This window comes from Electrona antarctica, assembly GCF_951216825.1.
Source record: "Electrona antarctica genome assembly, contig: scaffold_32, whole genome shotgun sequence".
NCBI lineage: Eukaryota > Metazoa > Chordata > Actinopteri > Myctophiformes > Myctophidae > Electrona > Electrona antarctica.
This window is the reverse complement of record NW_027638678.1, coordinates 118,800-144,326: the sequence shown is the minus strand read 5'-3', so window position 1 is coordinate 144,326 and position 25,527 is coordinate 118,800.

Sequence of the window (25,527 nt, the reverse complement as noted above, 5' to 3'; positions counted from 1 at the left end):
ATAGATATAAATATACATAGTGATATATATATACAGGCAATTAATGATCATACATTCCAACAAACAGTCTTCATAATTAGTACACAAGCCTTCACATCTTGTCTTTTACAAGTATAATACCGCACACCCTGTACGCACACCCCGACTTTAGTCAAGTCAAGTCAATTTTATTTATATAGCACATTTAAAAACAACAGCAGTTGACCCAAAGTGCTTTCCAGAGAACAGGTAGACCGTAGTCTATCACAGTGCAATAGTAGAACAAACAAACAAAATAACAACAAAAACAATGAACAACAATAAAATATGTGTGGAAGATTATTCCAAAGTGTATAATAGATTTGAAGGGGGGACTGCAATGAGTTTGAGAGTGGAGGATCTGAGTGTCCGGGTGGTAGGGGGAGCAGTTATTAGTTCAGAAATATAGGAAGGGGCAAGGCCGTTTAGGGATTTAAATACAGGACCCTCTGTAGGCGGGAGATGGCGCAGTGGACTTTAGAAGACAGTGGTGGGGTTTCTGTACAGGACTGGTCAAGGCCTAACAACAAATTAGTATATTGTCAAATCCTCAAAGTCTCATAGCCAATTGTGCTCTATTGTTCTCATTTAATCGCTTATCTATATTTACAGTGAAATCCCATTGTGTAATGTGTAGGCCTGTGTGCAGAAACATGTGTCATAGTGTAATAAGGCATTATTCATTCATGGTAATGCTGCGTTCACATGGGCAGATGCAAGCAGATACAGTCTACCATTCATTGTCAATGGAAGCCAGCATGAAGATACAAAGATGCATCTGACGTTTGTGGCTCCTGCGAAAGCTACAAAGCTACACAATGAAGCGGAGCTGGGTTCAACTTCCGGATGCAAAGGTACATAATCTGTAGCTGCAATGACACACGTGATATATACACCGACACTGACTTTTGTCATCAGGGGCATCAATATAGCTGGGGGGTGGAGCCGGGGGAAAGTTCAGAGTTCTCCCAACCGGAATAAACAGTGAAGTGTTGGGTTTTCAAACACAGATGCTTTAAATACTACTAATTTAAAAGTAGGCGTCATGGCTTGCCAGATCACAGGCACAGATCCTTGTTGCCACTCGACAAGGAACGCTACTTTAGAAAATGAAACAAGCTCAAGCTAGAGGCCGATTGTAATGTTTTTCTTGACTGCATGGGCATGATCCAGCACAACACAATGGACTGATATATTCGCTATATGGTAAGAGACACTTTTCTATAGATATGATCACTGAAACTTATCATAATATATACATTTTAAAAAGCTGCAATAAAGTATAATTAGATAAGGATACTCTGACTATAAACCACTTGAACCCCAGGACCCCAGCATAAACAAAAAATCTACAAACAACGCGTCGCAGCGCGCTGTGAGCTCATGTTAGCCCTGGCCTGGACTGAAGTGTTTTACGCACATTCTCCATCTATGGTCCTGCTCACCCCAGGACCATAGATGTTACAATTCTGCTAGGGCGGGAATAAGTACCGGTATCTTCCGTATTGTTCAATAAAAAGCTGTTTAATCAGTTTATGGCCATGCGCCCCTATCGGTTGGTGCTTTATAACTCTGATAAAATGGTCACCGATCGGATTAAAACGCTTTTTATTGAACAATGCGGAAGACACGGGTACTATTACCCACCCGGCGAGGATTGTAACATCCATGGCTCTGGGGTGAGCACTTTATATTTGAAATCTGAACATGTATGTAGACGTTAACGTTCTAAATGGGAAAAGTGCATAAAACAGGTTGAAGTTCCGCCATGACAGACGAGCGCCATGTGAACCATGGCTAAATCGTCTCGTATACGTAATAATAAGTCAACTTTCCGAGGGCGAGTGTTCCAGATGTCTTTCTGATGGATTCTTCTTGGCTGTCAATATTTCTATCATCCAACACATCGCTCTGAACGTGATCCAAAGGATCATACGCTATTATAACTCTATGGGGAAGACCATTTTGTTTACCCCGGGCTAAAACCAGATGTGACATTTGTGGGTGTTCCTGTCTACGATCGTGTCAATGTATACTATACATATGTAGGCTACTATGAAGTGCTAAGACTACATACAATGCAATTCTAGTGCTGTCTACATAACATGCTATAAGTATGTATCAGATGCTATCCAAGTCTACAAAAGTGCTATCTAAGGGGGTAGGGTAAGTGCTACGGGCCATGATGGAGTCTGAAAAGGTGCATTCCATAGTTTTGGAGCCAGAAGGGAGAAGAGTTTGGGACGTGTGGAGCGTTGTCCCGGCGTTTTTAGTGAGGGTACTGCAGCTTCCCTGCGTTGGCTTAGCTTTGTACCTGAGAAACACCACAGGGTGAACCACCGCTATGTAACGCTCCACACAGATACAACACTGGAATGATGGAACAGGGAACCAGAAAAAAACACTAGAAGTAATGCGAAAAAACCCTGAACAAAATTAATGTGCATGTGAAGAGCCATGCAAAGTAAAAGACAGAGGCCAGGGAAGAGATGGTCACAGATACGATCAGGTTGAGATAGAAGAACTCGGAGGCGATCATTCCACCAGCTCCATTCAGTATCAGCCACAGAACGTAGCTGTTGATGGGGAGACCTAACCTGACTCCGCCAGATGGGGCAGCAGAGAGTACCCAGTGTACTCTCTGCTGCCCCATCTGGCGGAGTCAGGTTAGGGGACCCAGGATGAGCTTGATGGAGTTGATAGACGCCATATCATGGATGGACACTGAATCTTATATGATATTGTTTATTAATCTTCTCACATTGTTTATTACACAGACATGGAGAGCCCTGTGACTGAACAAACACTATTACAATGAGTATATCAGAATATAGAGCTTTAACCGCTTAACAAACAAACACACAATAGTCCCATGCTGAACACAGAGCCTAAAGTGATTTCACTTATACACCCATACAGGGCGCCACACCTGCTACATATGTGACCAAGGCCGAATCAGCCACACAGAATTTGGGCAGTAGAATATTCTTTATTGTTATTATTATATAAGACATACAACCTTTAATTATTAGAGTGGCACCGTTTAAGGTGCTAGAGATATCAAAGTTGTACACCTCACTAGATAATCCTGGGACTACGCCAGCCGTCATTTATTTACAGAGAAACGGCAACTATTTTATCATTATTACTCTTAGCTTCAGTTTGTTCAAGGACACACAGGTTCACGTTTTACCAGGTGAGAGAGCAACCATAAAAAGTGGAGAGAGACTGACACTGAATCAGAAATATAACATGTTTATTTTCCTATACATGGGGATCTCTAAAACACCCTTAAAATACAATCTTTAATAAATCTAAAATCCTGTAGCAAAACTAATTATATAACAAAATAACAAAATAACCAACTCCTTAAAACCATTCCATTACAAAAGTGCTGCTAAAGTGCGATGGGTTCAGACAGTTATTTTGTTTCACAGAGAGAGAGTCCAATCAGTCCAACATCATATACGTCCCCTTCAATACATCATTTGGACCTGAAAGCACATAAGGTAGACGCCAGTTTTTCTGTTCCACCAACGAGTACAGCTCGCCTACGCCCCCGTACAGTGATGTAATCGACAGTAGTGCGGGATAGAACAATACTCACACACAACGGGCAGTTACCTGCCCGCCGATGTTGCTGGGTATCCGCACTCTGTAACACCACTCCTGGTCACTGGCTCGTACACGGCTCACTCGATCCTCTCCGTCGTCAACAGGTAAGTCAGTTCACTCGATCCTCTCCGTCCTCTACAGTTGGTGCCACACACGAGTCCTTCTCCTCTCTCGGCTCGTAACTTTGGTGTGCCAACCGAATTTATAGTTCACTCTCTCTCGGTCCTCCTGTCACCCTGGACACACTCCACAGAGCAGCACACACACCCAACCTTCCCCTCTGCCAGTCGCTTTATACTGATACAAGTCAAGTTCCCAATAAACAAACTCCTCCTCTTCCGTTCCCCATCTGACAGCTGTCAGTTGCGGCCACTGACGTCATCATTAGTCCGTGGAACCGGAAGTCTGCTCACATATAGGATCATATATCCAATCGACAGTGGTAAGTAATATATATATAAGGAAGGATACTATAAGTCACTGATAGATATACAACAGATAATAAGTATGCAAAACAATTAAAGGAACAACAACAAAAAAAGAAAAACCTATTCCTGACACCGGTCACACATACATATGTCTACATATGTCACTGATCATGTGCAGCAAATGATGTACAAATATAACCAAGTTCCCTAGTTGATTCATACAATGGGAAGCTCCAAGCAATGTCTCTCTTCACAGACAACTCCAGCCATGACAATAATTCCACAGTATTCGCATATATCCAACGGGTTACAGTAGTTTGTTGTTGTCTTCTATGTCTTCATAGTTGTTGTCAAAATGACAAACCCAAAACATCAAGGTAGAGCAGGGGACAACGACGTGAAGCACCGGACAAAGATTTATGTTCTGACAGTTAGTTTGTGCAAGGAGTCCAGTATTTATAGGTGGTGGGTTGATTGTAGCAGAGTTCACAGGTTTGTAATTGGCTGGGCTGAGAGTGGAACCAGGTGTGTAACTAGGACTGAGGGCTGCAATGGGAAGTGGGAGTGGCTGAAGTGGAAAGACAGACACAACTGGGCAGAGGGAGAGATACAGAAAGAGGGGAATAAAGAGGGCCAGACCATGACAATACTAAACTTACGTACAATCATGTTGGCTTGTGCATATCACATTATACGTTGCCTGTAGATGTCCCTATCATCAGATAGGTCATTTGTTAAATAATGGCTTGACGTACTTGACCTCACCACAAAACTTAAGGGCTGTACCAGACAGAAAAAAAGACTGGAAATGACAGTTTACTCTCTTCCTTCACATCTTGTCTTTTACAAGTATACTACCGCACACCCTAAGTTGCAATGCAAGTAAAATTTGTTTCGACTTTAGAAGACAGTGGTGGGTCTTCTGTACAGGACTGGTCAAGGCCTAACAACAAATTAGTATATTGTCAAATCCTCAAAGTCTCATAGCAAATTGTGCTCTATTGTTCTCGTTTAATCGCTTATCTATATTTACAGTGACATTCCATTGTGTAATGTGTAGACCATGTGTCCATAGTGTAAGGCATTATTAATTCATGACCAGGATAAGTCAGGATACATCATTATCCATATAATAATCATATCCTATATCCATCATTACATTGCTATTAACAACAGAGACACAATAACAGCAACAACTGTATTTGTGTAAACCTGGAAAACCTGGACAACTTTAAGTCATTGTTCAGGTTGTGTTGCTCTGAGGGAATGAGGAGCATGCAGGTGTGTGGAATTCGTTTTAATAGGGTTCGACTGCACTTTTATTCAATGTTTTTTCAAATGCTAAGTAATGAACAAACTATAGACAATGCATTCAAATGCAGAGATTAAACGTGTTAATGGTCACTGGTTGTCTGGCATTGGACAGATCACCTGTTAATGATCACATTATGGATGAACTGAGACCATTTTACACCTCTTTGACTCGAGTTTCAACAGAACTACAAAAATAGGTCTATGACACAGAACTTATTATTATTATCATCCTTTGTGAAATGTTAAAGGTGCTGTAACTTGTAAGGGATATGTTTTGTTAAAATAGCTCTACTAATCATTGCTATATTGTTTGTTCAGTAACAGAGGTCTTCCCACGTCTCCATACCCATTTCACTAACATAATTATTACTATTTCATAATGTGAAATGTGTTAATAATAAAATTGACCAGTACTATGAAGAGAAGAAGGCCCATGGGCCAAATCTGAATTGGTAACCAGAGAATTGGCCATTTGAGATGCATGATCTGAGTAGGAAAGAGAGAGAATACATCTTGTGATGTCAACGTGCAATGTCAAATATAAAGAGACAGAAATGCCTCATCAAGTAGAAAAACTAGAAAATAAAAAAAATGAATTAAAAGTAATAAAAATCACTCACCCTCACACATTATGACAGTCACCAGAATATGGGTGTTTTCAATGAATCTGATGAAAGGAGATGTAGTTCGCACACCGGCCTTGAGCTCAACATTTTTATTTCATGGAGAAGAGGATACAACGTTTCGACCCCTTCGGGTCTTCGTCAGGATATGTTCAATTAATCTAACATGGTTAAAATGGTGTTTGAAAATACAATGGGAAGCTTGTATATGGACGTCTGTGACTCCTTTCATATATTTGACCAATGGCTGTAGCCATAATATATAAGAACGTACACAATATGTATTTTGTAACACGTTTTATTTCATCCATACTTACACATGTATGTACAAAATGTGATTACGTGCTAATTTATTTCCTGTCACAGACAATGTTTCTAATTTAAAATGTCTTGAAAATGTCCAATAAGAAAATCCATTAACAAGTTAAACAAAATCAACAAAAAAAATCATTTGGGTTTCTCTCCAGTATGAATTCTCTGGTGGCTTTTAAGGTGTGCCATTTGAGAGAAGTGTTGTCCACAATCATCACATCCATATGGTTTCTCTCCAGTGTGAATTATCTGGTGTGTTTTAAGACTGTCTATTCGAGAGAAGCGTTTACCACACTGATCACATTCATAGGGTTTCTCTCCAGTGTGAATTCTCTGGTGTTTTTTAAGATTTCCCATTATAGAGAAGTGTTGTCCACACTGATCACATCCATAGGGTTTCTCTCCAGTATGAATTTTCTGGTGTGTTTTAAGGCTTGACATTTGAGAGAAGTGTTGTCCACACTCATCACATCCATAGGGTTTCTCTCCAGTGTGAATTCTCTGGTGGCTTTTAAGGCTGGACATTTCAGAGAAGTGTTGCCCACACTGATCACATCCATAGGGTTTCTCTCCAGTATGAATTTTCTGGTGTGTTTTAAGGCTTGATATTTGAGAGAAGTGTTGTCCACATTGATCACATCCATAGGGTTTCTCTCCTGTGTGAATTCTCTGGTGGCGTTTAAGGCTGGACATTTCAGAGAAATGTTGTCCACACTGATCACATCCATAGGGTTTCTCTCCAGTATGAATTCTCTTGTGTGTTTTAAGATTTCCAATTGTAGAGAAGTGTTGGCCACAATCATCACATCCATATGGTTTCTCTCCAGTGTGAATTATCTGGTGGCTTTTAAGGCTGGACATTAGAGAGAAATGTTGTCCACACTGATCACACCCATAGGGTTTCTCTCCAGTATGAATTCTCTGGTGTCTTCTAAGGTGAGACAACAGAGAGAAGTGTTGCCCACACTGATCACATCCATATGGTTTCTCTCCAGTGTGAATTCTCTGGTGTGTTTTAAGTCTAGACATTGTAGGAAAGCGTTTAGCACACTGATCACATCCAAAGGGTTTCTCTCCAGTGTGAATTCTCTGGTGTATTTTAAGTCTAGACATTGTAGGGAAGCGTTTACCACACTGATCACAGCAGTGGCATTTGTGCTTAGCCAAGCTTCTTTGTTCATTCACCTCTGGTAGAACAGGGAAGCCAGACTGATGATGCAACACTGAATTGGAAACAAAGACAAAGGAAATGTTGTTTAGAGGCATTCCTGGACTTAAAATGTGACCACACGCGATGTACGGACTGCCATCGCGGGGGTGGCAACTGTTGAGGACAGCTGAAAAACTATTTTCTTTGTCCTTTTTTATTTTTCTGTCTAAAATAATCTGAAGCTATATTATTATTCATGTCATGTTAGAGCAGGTCTGAAATAAATGTCAGAGCTGATATCGACATATAAATATGAAATAAATGCTTAAACATGTCACTGTGTCTAATGTTATAACCATTGGGTTAACCAATGCTAACTAGACATACGGCTTCCCTGCTAAAGTATTCAAATTCCGCTAAAATCCGCCTTTTTGTACACAATCGTTTTGGAAGATAATACTAGTCTTTTACTAAATGGCTAACAGAAATAGCAGAGAAAGAAGTATTAACAACATAAAAAGTGTGTTTATTTTGGTCCGCCTAAAGCTAATTCATGCTAATGTTCCAGCTGGGGGCACTGGTGACCACAACAATGGAAAATGCGGAAATGGCTTCCTATTTCCAATAGCAGAAGAAGAAGACTCGAATGAATGTAAACATTGTAACATTATGTCACCATAACGTGGTTATTATTAGTTGCTTTGGAATGTACCTGCCATGAAAATTAAGGTCATAATAACGCAGATCGCATCGATATGTAATATAGCGCGATAATGTACTTGTTTTAGCTACAGGATTGATATCAATATATTAGCTAAATGTAGCTAACGACTATCGTTGCGGGGTTGCCAGTTTCTGCGAGAGAAATAAGCAACCCGGTATATGAAAACAAGCCCAAAATAAGTTCAAATCCCGGTACCGACAACAAATAGCCGATCTATATGCATACAAACAACAAATCTTGTGTCTGGCATAAATGATTTTCAGATGGGGGTCTGCAGACAAATAATAATAATAACAGGCTAATGAAACAGGAATTAAGAGAAGAGCCAAGAGGGCACAATTTGTGCTGGGAGAGTTTGAGAGCAAACGGTCCTGTTGTCTGTTGGTTACTGTTTTTTTTGCATTCATACATTTACATAGGCCTAATTTATCTGCCACTGTTATTTTCCCTTTTTCATACTACAAAATGCCAAATAAATACAGTAGCCCATTTAAAAAAGGAGAGATAACAACATTCTCTAATTGTGTAGACTTATTGTAAATTAAGTAATGCAGATGTTTAACAATTATGTATATCTTGAGTGTAAAATGAAACAAAATTGACCTTTTAAGGTTTCTTTTTACACTTGATAGTTAAAGATCTAATAAGGGTCCACTTGGTTACCAACTCTCCATAATCAACTACACTTTAAAAACAAGCCCAAATGATCAACTACACTTTATTTTTGTCAAATACATTTTTATTAACAGGTTATAAATTATTATAAAATTGAAACAGTAGGCCTATGCATTATTTTTCTTTAGAAACAAGGCCAACTAATTATAATAAGCAGACATGGCAACACTGCTGGTTGACTAATGGAGGAATGAAGGGAAAACAGCGCCCCCTAAAGTCACAGATCACTGAACTAAAGCTTAGAAGTCCATTTTCTCTGCTTGGTCTTTTTTCCACTACTCCTGCAAGACATTTCTCTATAAGCCATATCTCCAAAACTGGTGGGTCAAACTGAACAACCAATGTCAATTTGAAGCTATGATTCCCTGCTTTCATACGACATGAAAAAACGAAAATTCAAAACAATCCAATGGCAGTCCTTCGATCAAATCGTCACAAATAGCAAGACCTATAGTGTTAAGTTAATGTACCCTATTATCAATTTAGCATCCATTTATAATTCGATTCTACAATCATTTTATATTTTAGAAAATACATGTAGTCAACATGTAGTCAATGCTAAAATAAATCAAAACAAACAAATTATTAGATAAAAAGAACATCCTTATGGCATGCTGTGTATCCATATAGACACAGTAAGTAACTTACAGAGGTCTTGATGATCCTTGGGTGTGTTGAGAGAGTTCATCTTCAGCTGAAGTCTGGAGTCCACAGTCAGATGTGATCAGAAAGTATAGATATCCTGGAGGAGTTGTGGAGAACAACTACAAACTCTTCTTATACTGGAGAGCCTGAGGTGGAACCACTAACTGCTTGGTGTTGATTGGCCAAAGAGTGGAACAATACAGTCATCAGCCACCAATCTCAACCTAACAAACTGCTGCATGTGCTCCACCCCTCTCTGACTCCTCCCCCAGGTCATGCTCTATACAACATTCTAGAAATAAACTGCTAACTGTGAGATTGCTTTGTAAACTTCATATTTAATATATTAATCTATCTATATCCAATATAGAGTATCTGGCTATCTGGATAATATATGTATAGTCTAACAATATTGAATAAGTGGATATTAATTATAATTAATTGTTACTGCAGCAGAGCCATAAGAGGATTGCTCCACATTCTTTCAGTAACATAGAACCAGCTCTGTGTGAAGAAACAACAAGAAAAACTGTTTTCCAAAATACTATTTGTCTTCCAAAATACAAACTGCCACCCACCCCCTAAAATGATTGCAAACAGTCTTCATAATTAGTACACAAGCCTTCACATCTTGTCTTTTACAAGTATAATACCGCACACCCTGTACGCACACCCCGACTTTAGTCAAGTCAAGTCAATTTTATTTATATAGCACATTTAAAAACAACAGCAGTTGACCCAAAGTGCTTTCCAGAGAACAGGTAGACCGTAGTATAGCACAGTGCAATAGTAGAACAAACAAACAAAATAACAACAAAAACAATGAACAACAATAAATGTCACACTGTATTAAAAGCCAGACAAAAATGGTCCAAAATATGTGTGGAAGATTATTCCAAAGTGTATATAGGTCCAGCTACAGACGATCACCTTTTCTTTTCAGATTTGAAGGGGGGACTGCAATGAGTTTGAGAGTGGAGGATCTGAGTGTCCTGGTGGTAGGGGGAGCAGTTATTAGTTCAGAAATATAGGAAGGGGCAAGGCCGTTTAGGGATTTAAATACAGGACCCTCTGTAGGCGGGAGATGGCGGAGTGGACTTTAGAAGACAGTGGTGGGGTTTCTGTACAGGACTGGTCAAGGCCTAACAACAAATTAGTAGATTGTCAAATCCTCAAAGTCTCATAGCCAATTATTGTGCTCTATTGTTTTAATCGCTTATGGAGGAAGAGAGAGAGAGAGGGGAGTGAGAGAGGGGGGAGAGTGAGGGAGAGGCGCACGTGTGCATAGATATATATAAACACTAGATGGCTCAAGGCGGAGTTTCTGACGTCGTTCACCCGGCAGCCATCTTACTTCGGGGATACAGTACAGTATGTTCAATGGCAGCTCAAACAGAAACAGTCATAACTCGCTCAAATCTTGACGGATTTACAAACGGGTTGGTTTATTACAAACGTTGTCAACGTGGCTATGATTCAGGACGCTTATCTGCTTAATTTATGTTTTTTATATGAACGTCGTATAAAATCATATAAGTATGCGGACGTCTCTGACGTTTATAACAAACCAAACCGTTTGAAAATCGGTTGAAAATTGAGCAAGTTATGGTCATTTAAGAGTACATGCCCCATAGACACAATGTTATGTGTCCCGAGGTAAGATGGCCGCCACGTAACGACGTCGCTCTCCATTGGCCAACAGCGCGGGTGAGCTATCTAGTGTTTATATATATCTATGCACGTGTGTGTGTGTGTGTGGGGGGGGGGGGGGGGGGGATGAGTCCCCTCTCGCTGCATGTGGCAGAGAGAGAGAGAGAGGGGGGAGAGAGGGGGAGTGAGAGAGGGGGAGATTAGCCTGGTTAATAAGCCAGACCTAGGGGAGATAGGAAGAGAGAAGAATATAGGGATGTGAAGAAATTATAATCCAGCGTGATTCATAGCGACATAATACATATACCATGTCAATTAAAAGCACTAGGCTACTATACAGACCACTGCCTGTCTCGTTATTTCCACCCCACTATCTCTGTGTGTGTGTGTGTGGGGGGGGGGGGGTTCTCTAAGAAGTGTGACTTGATGGCCCATTTCAACGTAGTAGGCCTATTCAACTTGTGTGTGTGTGTGTGTGTGTGTGGGGGGGTTCTCTAAGAAGTGTGACTTGATGGCCCATTTCAACGTAGTAGGCCTATTCAACTGTGTGTGTGTGTGTGTGTGTGTGTGTGTGTGTGTGTGTGTGTGTGTGTGTGTGTGTGTGTGTGTGTGTGTGTGTGTATGTGTGTGTGTGTGTGTGTGTGTGTGTGTGTGTGTGTGTGTGTGTGGGGGGGGTGCTCCAAGGGGTGCTCCAAGGGGTGCTCCAAGGGGTGCTCCAAGGGGTGCTCCAAGAGGCGCGTTGATGTCTGTTGTAGGTGGCAGTCTTGGAATGGAATGCATTGTTGTGACCCACCCGACACCCCCTCACCTCCTGTGGGGGGGGGGTGCTCTAAGAAGTGTGACTTGATGGCCCATTTCAACGTAGTAGGCCTATTCAACTTGCAGACTCTGATTGTGGACTATCTTTGGTTCTGTACGTTTAAAGTCAATACACAGCAACCAAAGTTTCTTCACTTGTATTTTCCATCAATGGTTCATGTTCCATCAGTGACACATTATGAGTGATGGAGTCATGTGATGGAGTCATGAATTAAAAGTAGTTCATGAACAGGTCATATTACAGACAGTGGGTATTAATCTGTCACACATGCGTCATGTTCCATTGTATGAATAACCCAAATGAATGTATTAATAAAAATAGTTCATGAACAGGACTGGTTCAGCAGATACATGTTGTGATAACAGCTGATTTACAAGATCGTTGTGAGCATGTATCAGCTATGTTCACAATGGTTGCCTCTTTCTAATATTATTTGCCAATTTTGGCAATATTTGACTGGTTTTATAATAGCCGCCTAGCAGTGAAGTTATTTTCTATTATATTTAATTTATATATTTTGTTGTTTAAGCCTTAAACAACTTTACCATCACCTGGGGGGGAGGGGGCAGATTTCACCTAAGAAACAATGCTTTACCATTAAAAAATGTATCTACATATGTTGAGCTGGGCTGGGTTCAACTTCCAGATGCAAAGCTACAAAGCTACAACTGCAGCTGCAATGACACACGTCACTACGGACGCACGCTGGATGATGTCAATGACCGTGTGAGCAACAGATTTTACAAAACAACAACACACAATTATTCTGTGGATTTTGCATCTTTGCATCTTTTGCATCTGCCAGTGTGAACGCAGCATTAGAGATCTATCCTGTTTGGCCTGCTTTCAGAGCCCCTTGAAGCATGGCAGTTTCCCAGCTTTGTGGAGGTAGAGCAATGGATGAACAAACGCTGAAATCATGGCTACTGTATATAGGATGGTATTAACAACTATGTTGGAATAATTCAGTAGTGCAAACACAACAAAGGGAATATAGCTCATTATAGCCACTGACATTACAACCAAGCTGATCAGAATGATTCTAAAAGCTCTTCTCTTCAGGCCGTTTCCCTCCCCACTGTCCCTTTGTCCTTCTCCTGGTCCAGGCTGTTTCAGAGCTCTGAGGACCGAGAGGCAGCAGAAACACACCACAGAAATGCACACCATCCAAAAGCCCATCAAGAAGTAGTAAGGAAACACCGTGCCGGATAGAACAATTAACAAGCTGAATGCAAGCCCCGTCAGCCAGACAGGGCAGCAACAGGCCACCCTGTACCGAAGAGCTTTGTACCTGAGAAACACCACGGGTGAACCAGCGCTATGTATCGCTCCACACAGATACAACACTGGAACGATGGGATGGAGAATAAGAAAAAGCAAACAAAAGTAAAGTTAGTAACCTTGAACAAAATTGAGTTGTATGTGAAGAGCCATAGTGATGGGAGATTATTCGGGAAACACATCGGTATCGGCCGATTTGAGTTGTTTTTAGAATAATCGCCATCGGTTCGATTAATCAATCAGACCGATTAATTAATCGGTCCGATTAATCAGTCTGTCTTTAGTCTTTACAGATAAAGAAGCCCAAAGTAACAGCTTGAACAGATCTACAAGCTCACAATATTAAATATAAAGGTATTAAAGTTAAATCTGACTTGCCTAAGCCTGCAGTGCAGACACCCTGTTATGTGTATTTTTCAGAATGGACAAAATTATTATATATTTTTTTAATACAGAATGAGATCATATCGACATCGGTAATATCGGTTATCGGCCATAACAGCAATTAATTATATCTGATATCGATATCGGCCAAAATGTCTCCGGCACATTCCTAGACACAAGTTAACATTTTTAACAACTATTCTCAATGTTCTTCTGAAAACAACAACTATTCTAATGAACAATGAACACAAGGTTAAAGGGATCTCACCTTTTGATGCCAGCAGAGTATCTCAGATCTCTGAGTTGGTGTTTTGGTGAAGTCTCTTCGTCCGACGGTCACTTTCTTCCTGATGAGAGCAGATCCTCCAAATGATGAACTCTGTGCTTTGCCTTGTCTAGCTATACCTTTCCCTGCTCCTCCTTCCACTAATGTTTGTTTGTTGCACACCTGCACTTAAAAGCATGTTCATATTCCATTGGATTCATGGAAATGTAAATAATCTTTATGCGATTGTAGCAGTATGGGCGTTGACTTCTACTCTGCCCATCCTCCTCCCAGTAATCAGTGAGCTGATTGCTTGCAGTATTTAAGCAGCACACACTCTGCCTGTGTTAGATTCTCCTCAGTTGGTGTGTTCCTGAACGGAGCTGGCCCTTCGGGCTTCAGCATGCCACGCAGTCCCACATCGTGTGTGTCATGAAGGACCCTTCATGACAATCCCTCAAACAAGGCTGGTCTAATGGGCTTCAGTATTGTTTGTTTCATTATGCTCAAGCCAGGTAAGCCTCTCTCATGCCTGTAGTCAGTGCATTGTCGACTAGAGTTATGGTCATGAAATTGACCGGTTGTCTCTTGCTTTTTAGTCTGTGTGCTACGGTCTGTCTCTGCACGGTCAGCACCCCCCCCCCCCCCCCCCCCCCCTCTCGGGTTGTCTACCCCTTGTGTGCCTGGAGGCTGCCTGTGCATCCTGCCCCTAAATGAGTGGTAGGTTTGTTGGTCTAGATGTTTCTTAATTGTTGTGTAATATAATTAACTTAAACTTACGCCTTATTGAAATGGCCGAGTAACACTGCGGCTTGTGTTTCCAGGGCTTGGTGAAAGGAAGCCACGCTGCTGTTTTGCCTTTCCTGAATAATGGTTTCAACACTGACCAACCACTTATCCACTAATCAAAGGAAGAAACATTATATATTTATTACATGTGAACTGGGAATGTCCTATCGGACACTGTCTATGGAGACCTGTGTGTAACAGTGTAACCATGTGTTGTCTGGATTCTCATTAATGTGTTTTCATTCTCTCTTTGCTAGTTCCGGTGCTGAGGCCTCTGGGTCTGGACCAGGTGACGCCCGTCCCAGTGGTAGTGGTATCCCCTTCCCTTTCTTGTGTGCCTTGAGTTTGTTTTTGTTGTGTTCTGTGGTTTGGGGTGCCACTACCCTGGGCGGGTTAGCTGGTCCCCTGTCTCCCCTGGTAACCCTCAGCACCAGTCCCTGAGTGTCACAATCTGTAATTCTGAAGTACTTTAATACAGTTTTTTAACCTGTTTATGTCCAAACAACATCTTTTACCTAAAGTAACTGAATAAAGCTTTGTACTTTTGTAAACCCGTTTCTGCCTTTATTAATTAAATGTACAACGAATCTGTGAGTCATAAGATGTTTAACTATTTCCTGGGGTGCAACTCCCCAGGTGGCGTAGTTGGCTATATATCAATTCATACCGCCATGCCACACAAACTTTGTCCTTAGTTGGATAACCTCGGGCAACACATATGTACCGCTAATTTGTTTATTAACCCATGACACAACCCATGACCCTGCAGGTGTAACTATTACAATTTACAATTTAGGCATTTAGCAGACGCTCTTAATCCAGAGCGATTTACATTAAGCAAGAACAAAAAGCATGGGAATACATCACATATGTAAAATGCATTTATCGCGAAACATGCGTAAGCTAAGAACGTGACTAGAACATATCTATATAATGACACTATACATATAAACTATATCTAGAACATATCTATATAATGACACTATACATATAAACTATACATATATGCTATACTATGGTGTACATATATACTATGAAGTGCTACAATGCACTTATTGTGCTACATGACATGCTATAAGTCTGTTTCAAACATGCCGGTAGGCCAGTAAGGAGAGAGTTACAATAGTCAAGTTTTGACAGGACTGTTGTCTGGATTAGGAGCTGGGATGATTCCTGGGTGAGGAACGGTCTAATTCGTCGTATGTTATAGTGTGAACCTACAGGATCGAGTGACAGCTGTGATGTGAGTTTTGAACGAGAGCTGACTGTCCAGGACAACACCAAGGTTCCTGGCATGACTGATAATCATAGATATAGATAGATGGATGGATGGATGGACCCCTGGTGTTCTGGGGTAGCCATGCTCCAATATACAGTACAGGTATATACAAATTGGGAGTCACTGCTTCGATTGGCCCATTGATCAGGCACCATGTGCTACAAATGAGTGGGCTTGTAGCTCTTCACTATATTCTAAATGTAGGGCCGTAATAACCTTTCTCCTCTGTTTTTCTACTCTTAAATTTCATTTTTGGTGTTCTCAAATGTTCGTTTATAATTGTGTTTATTGTGCTCTGTGTCTTGAAGTCTTAATACCTCATGTTTATTTTCTTTTAATGTTTTTGCCACCCTGTCTAGTTTAGTCTAAAATAGGCCTGCGTGCGTATTCAAATAATGCGTGGTGCTTGATGATGCAGAAACTACCACAGATGGATGTTCAATGCAAAATTCTGACCCAGACATCAACATGTTTGAACTGAAGCGAGACTCATTGGAGCTGCTGTCACCACAACCTCTAACGTTAAAGGCCCACAGGAACGCGCCCAGGGTGCGGGCCCGGTTCCGACGAGCCGGACCGCGTCCGAAACGGTTGAGAAATGACAGAGTTACCGTGAGGGGGTCCCTAGGGGGTCCCTGTACTGTACTGTACTGTACTGATACACCTGAAACCATCATATATACAGTTAATATATATGTGTGTGTTAGGCTGCACAACAGTGACACTTGGTTTTGAAAACCAACCAAATGCTATTTTCGTGCTCAGACACAGCCAGGCAGCCAGCCACATACCAAGCTAATAATAATCTTTATTGTTCTGAAGGATATTCATCTTCAAAGTTCTGTTCAAACACCCACATCAAAACAACAAATAATGCAGGGGCGGCTGTGGCTCAGGGGTAGAGTGGCTGGATGGTAACCGCAAGGTTGCCAGTTCGAACCTGGGCTCCCCCAGAGTTAGTGTCGAAGTGTATTGAGCAAGACGCTGAACCCTTAATTGCTCCTGATTTGCTGGTTGGTGCCTTGCGTTTTTCCGCCGCCAACGGTGTATGAATGTGTGTGTGAATGGTTGAATGTAATGTACAATCTATGTAAAGCGCCTTGGATAAAGGCGCTATAGAGCGTCGCAGTCCCGCCTCCTACCCTGGACCAGGAAATGAAACCCAATGCATTATTCTCATAGACATTTCTTAAAGTATTTATTTAAAGACGGTTACGCCGCGGACAAAGCCAACTCGAGTCGTGACAACTCATGACAACACAAACAATATTTTGGACCAAACAAATAATTACAAAGAAGAAAAAAACGGCAGGTTACAACACTTTTTTTGTTGTTTTTCTTCTTTGTAATTATTTGTTTGGTCCAAAATATTGTTTGTGTTGTCATGAGTTGTCACGACTCGAGTTGGCTTTGTCCGCGGCGTAACCGTCTTTAAATAAATACTTTAAGAAATGTCTATGAGAATAATGCATTGGGTTTCATTTCCTGGTCCAGGGTAGGAGGCGGGACTGTGACGCTCTATATAAATGCACCATTAACCACATGACACCAAGACAATACAAAAACATGAGGTCCCCACTGTATCATCACCTTTATTTATACTCGGAAATACAGTTGAGGGCAAGCCCTCATTTTCAATGTAGCCGAGGTTACAATTCACAAACACAGTCAAAACAATACATCAACACAACTATATTATAAATCCGGATAAATTACAAAGGAACTTAAATGCAGAACAACCATTAAAATAAATCAATTGAAGCAGGAGCAATCACAGTGAAAAATGTTCTGTATACTGTATAGAGCACCATCACGGTGGGGCAGTTTGATGGCTGAGGGGACACAACTCCTACTAAAACTGACCATTTTCCACAGCAAGGTTCTGTATCATTGTCCAGATGGCATGAGTTTAAAAATCACACCTGTGTGAAGTAAGTGGTGCAACTCTGTGTGGCGGTCCCCGGGGGGTCCCTGTACTGTACTGTACTGTACTGTACTGTACTGTACTGTACTGTACTGTACTGTACTGTACTGTACTGTACTGTACTGTACTGTACTGTTACACCTGAAATCATCATATATACAGTATGTGTGTGTTAGGCTGAGCAGTTATTACATTATGAGTTGCTACAGGCTGCACTGTTTTGAAAACCAACCAAATGCTATTTTCGTGCTCAGACACAGCCAGGTAGCCAGGCAGCCATGCAGGCACACACAAAGCTACTTAATGAAGTGGTTGCACCACTTAAAAAAGCACTACAGAGGAGTGTCATTTGATATTGAAAGTGCTAACCTTAAGCTGTGGTATAAAGACGCCATATCCTGGATGGACACTGGATTTTATGATATTGTTTATTAAACATACATGGAGAGCCCTGTGACTGAACAGACACTCTATTACAATGATTATATCAGAATATAGAGCTTTATCCTTTTAACAAACAAAAGTCCCATGCTCAACACAGAGCCTAAAGTGATTTCACATACACACCCATAGGTCCATAGGTAGCGCCACACCTGCTACATACACTTGTCACTGTTCATATGCAGCAAATGATGTGCAAATGTAACCGAGTTCCCTTTTCTAGTTGATTCATACAATGGGAAGCACCAAGCAACGTCTCTCTTCACAGACAACTCCAGCCATGACAATAATTCCACAGTATTCGTAATGGGTTACAGTAGTTTGTCCTATGTTTGGTTCTGTACGTTTAAAGTCAATACACAGCAAAAAAAGGAAAAGAAAAAAACTTTCTTCACTAGATTTTTATTTTCCATCGATGCTTCATGTTCCATCAGTGACACATTATAAACTAGAAAAAGTGCCCTTCTGGGCACAGGTCTCCACCAGGAGGATAGGATTGTGTGTGATGTTTGGCAAAATGTTTAGGAGTAATATAAACATGTTTATTTATTTGTGTGTGTGTGTGTGTGTGTGTGTGTGTGTGTGTGTGTGTGTGTGTGTGTGTGTGTGTGTGTGTGTGTGACGCGGCCTGTTGTAGCGCCACCATGAGGCTGATTTGAAAACTGTCAAGTGGCATTTCTTCCTCAGCCTAGTAGTGGGAATAGGCATGCACAGTTTCACCGCAATCGGACGCTGCGTTGCAGAGTTGTGGCGATTTGTACAAAACTGGTACAAAACGGGCTACTCCTGAAAACTTTAGAAGCCACTCGTAGCCAATCAGGATGGATAATTATGAGAAATCAAACAAATCACATGATCACATGACTATGGAGAGCATGTGTACCGATTTGCGTGAAATTTGGATAAAATCTGAAGGAGTAATATTAGAAAATGTGTTTTACATATGTCGGCCTCCTGGTGGCGCTATAAAGAGCAGATGTGAAAAATACCAGGCAAAGGTTTTTCCTTGGCCTCTAGGGAGTGTGCATACATGGTTTTACACAGATCGGTGCAGTTATAGGTAAAAACACAAATCGGCCAGTTATAGCGCCACCATGAGGCTGAGTTGAAAATATTCAAGTGGCATTTCTTCCTCGACCTAGTGGGAATGTGCGTGCAACATTTCATGGAAATCACACTATGTGTTCATGATTTGCAGCATTTTGTTTGAAACGGAGCACTCCTGCGAACTTTGGAAGCCAATCTTAGCCAATCAGGATGGAGTCTGAAAAATCTGAAAGACCCGTTTCGTTGAATGGCTCTAGAGAGACTGTGTACCAATTTGCGTAATGTTTGGACAAAATCTGTAGGTGTACTGTCAAAACATTTGTTTTGCACAAAGCGGCCCCCTGGTGGTGCTATAATAGGCCAATGTGAAAACTTTTGGGCAGAGGTTCAGCTCTGGCATTCAGGGAGTGGGTGTGCAGAGTATGGCTACGATCAAGCCAACGGAGCCAGAGATTAGCTGTTCACAGACGGACGGACGGACACACGGACGGACACACGGACGGACGGACGGACACACGGACGGACGGACGGAGTGCAAAACATACTCTCACCCCATGCCTTCGGCCTGGGGGAGACAATGATGATGAAAAACAGATTAATTAAAAGTAGTTAATGAACAGGTCATATCCGACCAGATCAAGTCATTTCCCCAAATTCAAGGTATTCTGAATTTGGTAGATCTGCTTTTAGATTCTGTGGCCCTATACATGGAATTACCTGCAAACGACATTAAAATTTACCACATTGGTACCCCTGAGTCATTTTAACACCTTGGTGACCATACAGATCCCAACAATATGTAACTGTTTTTAGATCGTTTTGAAATGTAGCTTTTATTTGTAACCATATGTAATTCACATGTATACCTCTTCTGATGTATTGTGATGTTTTTTATATGATATTGAATTACTCAACGACACTGAAATTGAGTTTAATTACTCAGTGTAATTTCGAGAACAAATACAACTTGAATAGACAGTGGGTATTAATCCGTCACACATGTGTCATGTTACATTGTATGAATAATCCAAATGATTGAATTAAACAAAGTTCATGAACAGGTCATATTATTTAGACCAGTGGTTCTCAACCTTTTCAGGCCACGACTCCCCAAGATAATCCTATTTGAACTGGTTACGCAGATACATGTTGTGATAACAGCTGATTTACAAGCTCGTTGTGAGCATGCAGATGTTGCATGTTCACAATCTTTGCCTCTTTCTTATATAATTTGCAAATTTCTCCAATATTTGACTGGTTCTATAGTGGCCTATAGTTTGTTGATCTTACTTTTGATGCAGTGATGATCTTTTCTATTATATTTAATGTATACCTTTTTTTTACGTTTTTTGTTTACTTTACTGTCACCTGGGGGGGGGGGGGGGGGATTTCAACTGAGAAACAATGATTTTCCATTAAAAAAAACAAATCTACATATGTTAAACAATAACGCAATAATTGCAGAGTATTGTCAACATCTCTAATTACCACAAGTAATTAAAAAACAACAACAACATATCAAATAGCTGATTAAATTAATTAAAATAGGTTTCTTTGACACAGTGACAGATTTGGATTACATTTGTAGGATTAGAGCCTTGTATCACACACAGGTCTGGTAATGCTGCGTTCACACGGGCAGATGCAAAGATACAGTCTACCATTCATTGTCAATGGAAGCCAGCATGAAGATAAAAAGATGCATCTGACGTTTGTGGCTGCTGCAAAAGCTACAAATTTAAGCTGAGCTGGGTTCAACTTCCAGATGCAAAGCTACAACAGCTGCAATGACACACGTCACTACGGACACACGTTTGATGATGTCAATGACCGTGTGAGCAACAGATTTTACAAAGCAACCACACATTATGCTGTTATCTTTTCATCTTCCATGTATGAACGCAGCATTATAGATCTATCCTCATGCTGACCTGCTTTCAGAGCCCCTTGAAGCATGGCAGTTTCCCAGCTTTGTGGAGGTAGAGCAATTGATGGACAATCGCTGACATCATGGCTACTGCATATACGATGGTTGCAATAACTGTGTTGGAATAATTCAGTAGTGTAAACAGAGTAGGGGGAATATAGCTCATTATAGTCACTGACATTACTACCAAGCTGATCAGAATGATTCTAAAAGCTCTTCTCTTCAGGCCGTTTCCCTCCCCACTGTCCCTCTGTCCTTCTCCTGGTCCAGGCTGTTTCAGAGCTCTGAGGACCGAGAGGCAGCAGAAACACACCACAGAAATGCACACCATCCAAAAGACCAGCAGGAAGTAGTAAGGATACAAAGTATCGGATAGAACAATTAACAAGCTGACTGCAAGCCCCGTCAGCCAGACAGGGCAGCAACAGGCCACCCTGTAGCGAAGAGCTTTGTACCTGAGAAACACCACGGGGTGAACCACCGCTATGTAACGCTCCACACAGACACAACACTGGAACGATGGAATGGAGAATAAGAAAAACAAAGCAAAAATAAAGTTAGTAACCTTGAACAAAATTGAGTTGTATGTGAAGAGCCATGCAGAGTAAAAGACATCAGCCAAGGTAGAGAGGATCACAGATACGATCAGGTTGAGATAGAAGAACTCGGAGGCGATCGTCCCACCAGCTCCACTCAGTATCAGCCACAGAACGTAGCTGTTGATGGGCAGACCCAGGAGCTTGATAGAGCCGATAGTAATCTGTAGGGCCAGAAATGAGGATGCGGAGGAGACGGAGGAGTTGGTGCCATTTGCCAGTGTGTCGTTCATCTTCAGGCTCTGTGTGTGTCCTGTAACCAAGACAGAAGATGGATTTGAGCACAGTTGACCTGATATAACAATGACACAAGTAGTGATGGGAGATTAATTGGCAAACACATCGGCATCGGTTCGATTAATCAATCAGACCGATTAATTAATCGGTTCGATTAATCGGTCTGTCTTTAGTCTTTACAGATAAAGAAGCCCAAAGTAACAGCTTGAACAGATCTACAAGCTCACAATATTAAATATAAAGGTATTAAAGTTAAATCTGACTTGCCTAAGCCTGCAGTGCAGACCAGGGACGGATTAACCCCAACGAGGGCCCCTGGGCCGGTAATTTTTGCAGGGCCCCCATAGCGCACGTTCGTGCGACATTTTTGTGTTTTTCCGTGTTTTTATCATCCTTTTGACCTAAATTTAACAAAATAAATGGCCAATGAAGGGCCGATCGGTAATATCGGTTATCGGCCATACCAGCAATTAATTATATCGGATATCGATATCGGCCAAAATGTCTCCGGCACATTCCTAGACACAAGTTAACATTTTTAACAACTATTCTCAATGTTCTTCTGAAAACTATTCTAATGAACACAAGGTTAAAGGGATCTCACCTTTTGATGCCAGCAGAGTGTCTCAGATATCTGAGTTGGTGTTTTGGTGAAGTCTCTTCGTCCGACGGTCACTTTCTTCCTGATGAGAGCAGATCCTCCAAATGATGAACTCTGTGCTTTGCCTTCTCTAGCTATACCTTTCCCTGCTCCTCCTTCCACTAATGTTTGTTTGTTGCACACCTGCACTTAAAAGCATGTTCATATTCCATTGGATTCACGGAAATGTAAATAATCTTTATGCAAACTTTGTCCTTTTATGTACCGATAATTTGTTTATTAACCCATGACACAACCCATGTGTAACTATGACTGATAGTCATAGATATAGATGGATGGATGGATGGACCCCTGGTGTTCTGGGGTAGCCATGCTCCAATATACAGTACAGGTATATACAAATTGGGAGTCACTGCTTCGATTGGCCCATTGATCAGGCACCATGTGCTACAAATGAGTGTGCTTGTAGCTCTCCACTATATTCTAAATTTAGGGCCGTAATATCCTTTCTGCTCTGTTTTTCTACTCTTAGATTTATTTTTTGGTGTTCTCAAATGTTTGTTTATAATTGTGTTTATTATGCTCGGTGTCTTGAAGTCTTAATACCTCATGTTTATTTTGTTTTATTTTTTTTTGCCATCCTGTATAGTTTAGTCTAAAATAGGCCTGCATGTGACATTCAAATAATGCGTGGTGCTCGATGATGCAGAAACTACCACAGATGGATGTTCAATGCAAAGTTATGTCCCAGACATCAACATGTTTGAACTGAAGCGAGACTCATTGGAGCTGCTGTCACCACAACCTCTAACGTTAAAGGGGTATCAGCCACACACCAAGCTAATAATAATATTTATTGTTCTGAAGGATATTCATCTTCAAAGTTCTGTTCAAACACCCACATCAAAAGGCGCTACATAAATGCACCATTAAAAAAAAGGATTTAAGTACAGAAATGCCTCATCAAGTAGAAAAGTAGAAAATCAAAAAAATGAATTAAATGTTTTAAAAAATCACTCACCCGCAAACATTATGACAATCAGTCACCAGAATACGGGTGTTTTCAATGAATCTGAATAAAGGAGATGTAGTTCGCACACCGGCCTTGAGCTGCACATTTTTATTTCATGGAGAAGAGGATACAACGTTTCGACCCCTTCGGGTCTTCGTCAGGATATGTTCAATTAATCTAACATGGTTAAAATGGTGACAATGGGAAGCTTGTATATGGACTTCTGTTAATTGGCCCCAAACTGTGAAATACCCCTTTCATATATTTGTGTGAATTCTCTGGTGGCTTTTAAGGTTGGACTTGTTAGAGAAGCTTTGTCCACAATGATCACATCCATATGGTTTCTCTCCGGTGTGAATTTTCTTGTGGCGTGTAAGGAGGGACATTGTAGAGAAGTGTTGTCCACAATCATCACATCCATATGCTTTCTCTCCAGTGTGAATTCTCTGGTGTGTTTTAAGGGTGTTCATTTGAGAGAAATGTTGTCCACACTGATCACATCCATAGGGTTTCTCACCAGTATGAATTCTCTGGTGTGTTTTAAGGTTTCCCATTGTAGAGAAGTGTTGTCCACACTGATCACATCCATATGGTTTCTGTCCAGTGTGAATTCTCTGGTGTGTTTTAAGGGTGTCCATTCGAGAGAAATGTTGTCCACACTGATCACATCCATAGGCTTTCTCTCCAGTGTGAATTCTCTGGTGTGTTTTAAGGCTTACCATGTGAGAGAAGTGTTGTCCACACTGATCACATCCATAGGGTTTCTCACCAGTATGAATTATCTGGTGTGTTTTAAGATTTCCCATTGTAGAGAAGTGTTGTCCACAATCATCACATCCATATGGTTTCTCTCCAGTGTGAATTCTCTGGTGTTTTATAAGGCTGGACTTGCAGGAGAAGTGTTTTCCACACTCAACACATCCATAGGGTTTCTCACCAGTATGAATTATCTGGTGTGTTTTAAGATTTCCCATTGTAGAGAAGTGTTGTCCACACTGATCACACCCATAGGGTTTCTCTCCAGTATGAATTATCTGGTGTATTTTAAGGTCTTGCATTGTAGAGAAGTGTTGTCCACACTGATCACACCCATAGGGTTTCTCTCCAGTGTGAATTCTCTGGTGTGTTTTAAGACTTCCCATGTGGGAGAAGTGTTGTCCACACTGATCACATCCATAGGGTTTCTCACCAGTATGAATTCTCTGGTGTGTTTTAAGGGAGTTCATGTGAGAGAAGCGTTGTCCACATTGATCACATCCATAGGGTTTCTCACCAGTATGAATTCTCTGGTGTGTTTGAAGGTTTCCCATTGTAGAGAAGTGTTGTCCACACTGATCACATCCATAGGGTTTCTCTCCGGTATGAATTTTCTGGTGTGTTTTCAGTCTAGACATTTTAGGGAAGCGTTTACCACACTGATCACAGCAGTGGCATTTTTGCTTAGCCAAGCTTCTTTGTTCATTCACCTCTGGTAGAACAGGGAAGCCAGACTGATGATGCAACACTGAATTGGAAACAAAGACAAAGGGAATGTTGTTTAGAGGCATTCCTTAAAAATAGCAAAAACTAGTGTGAAGTTAATGTGCCCAATTATCAATTTAGCATCCATTTATAATTCGATTCTACAATTGTTTTATATTTTAGAAAATACACAAAAACAGGTCGCCAATGCTAATATTAAACAAAAACAAACATGACTAGATAAAAAAAAACCCATATGGTATTCTGTATATCCATATAGACACAGTAAGTAACTTACAGAGGTGTTGA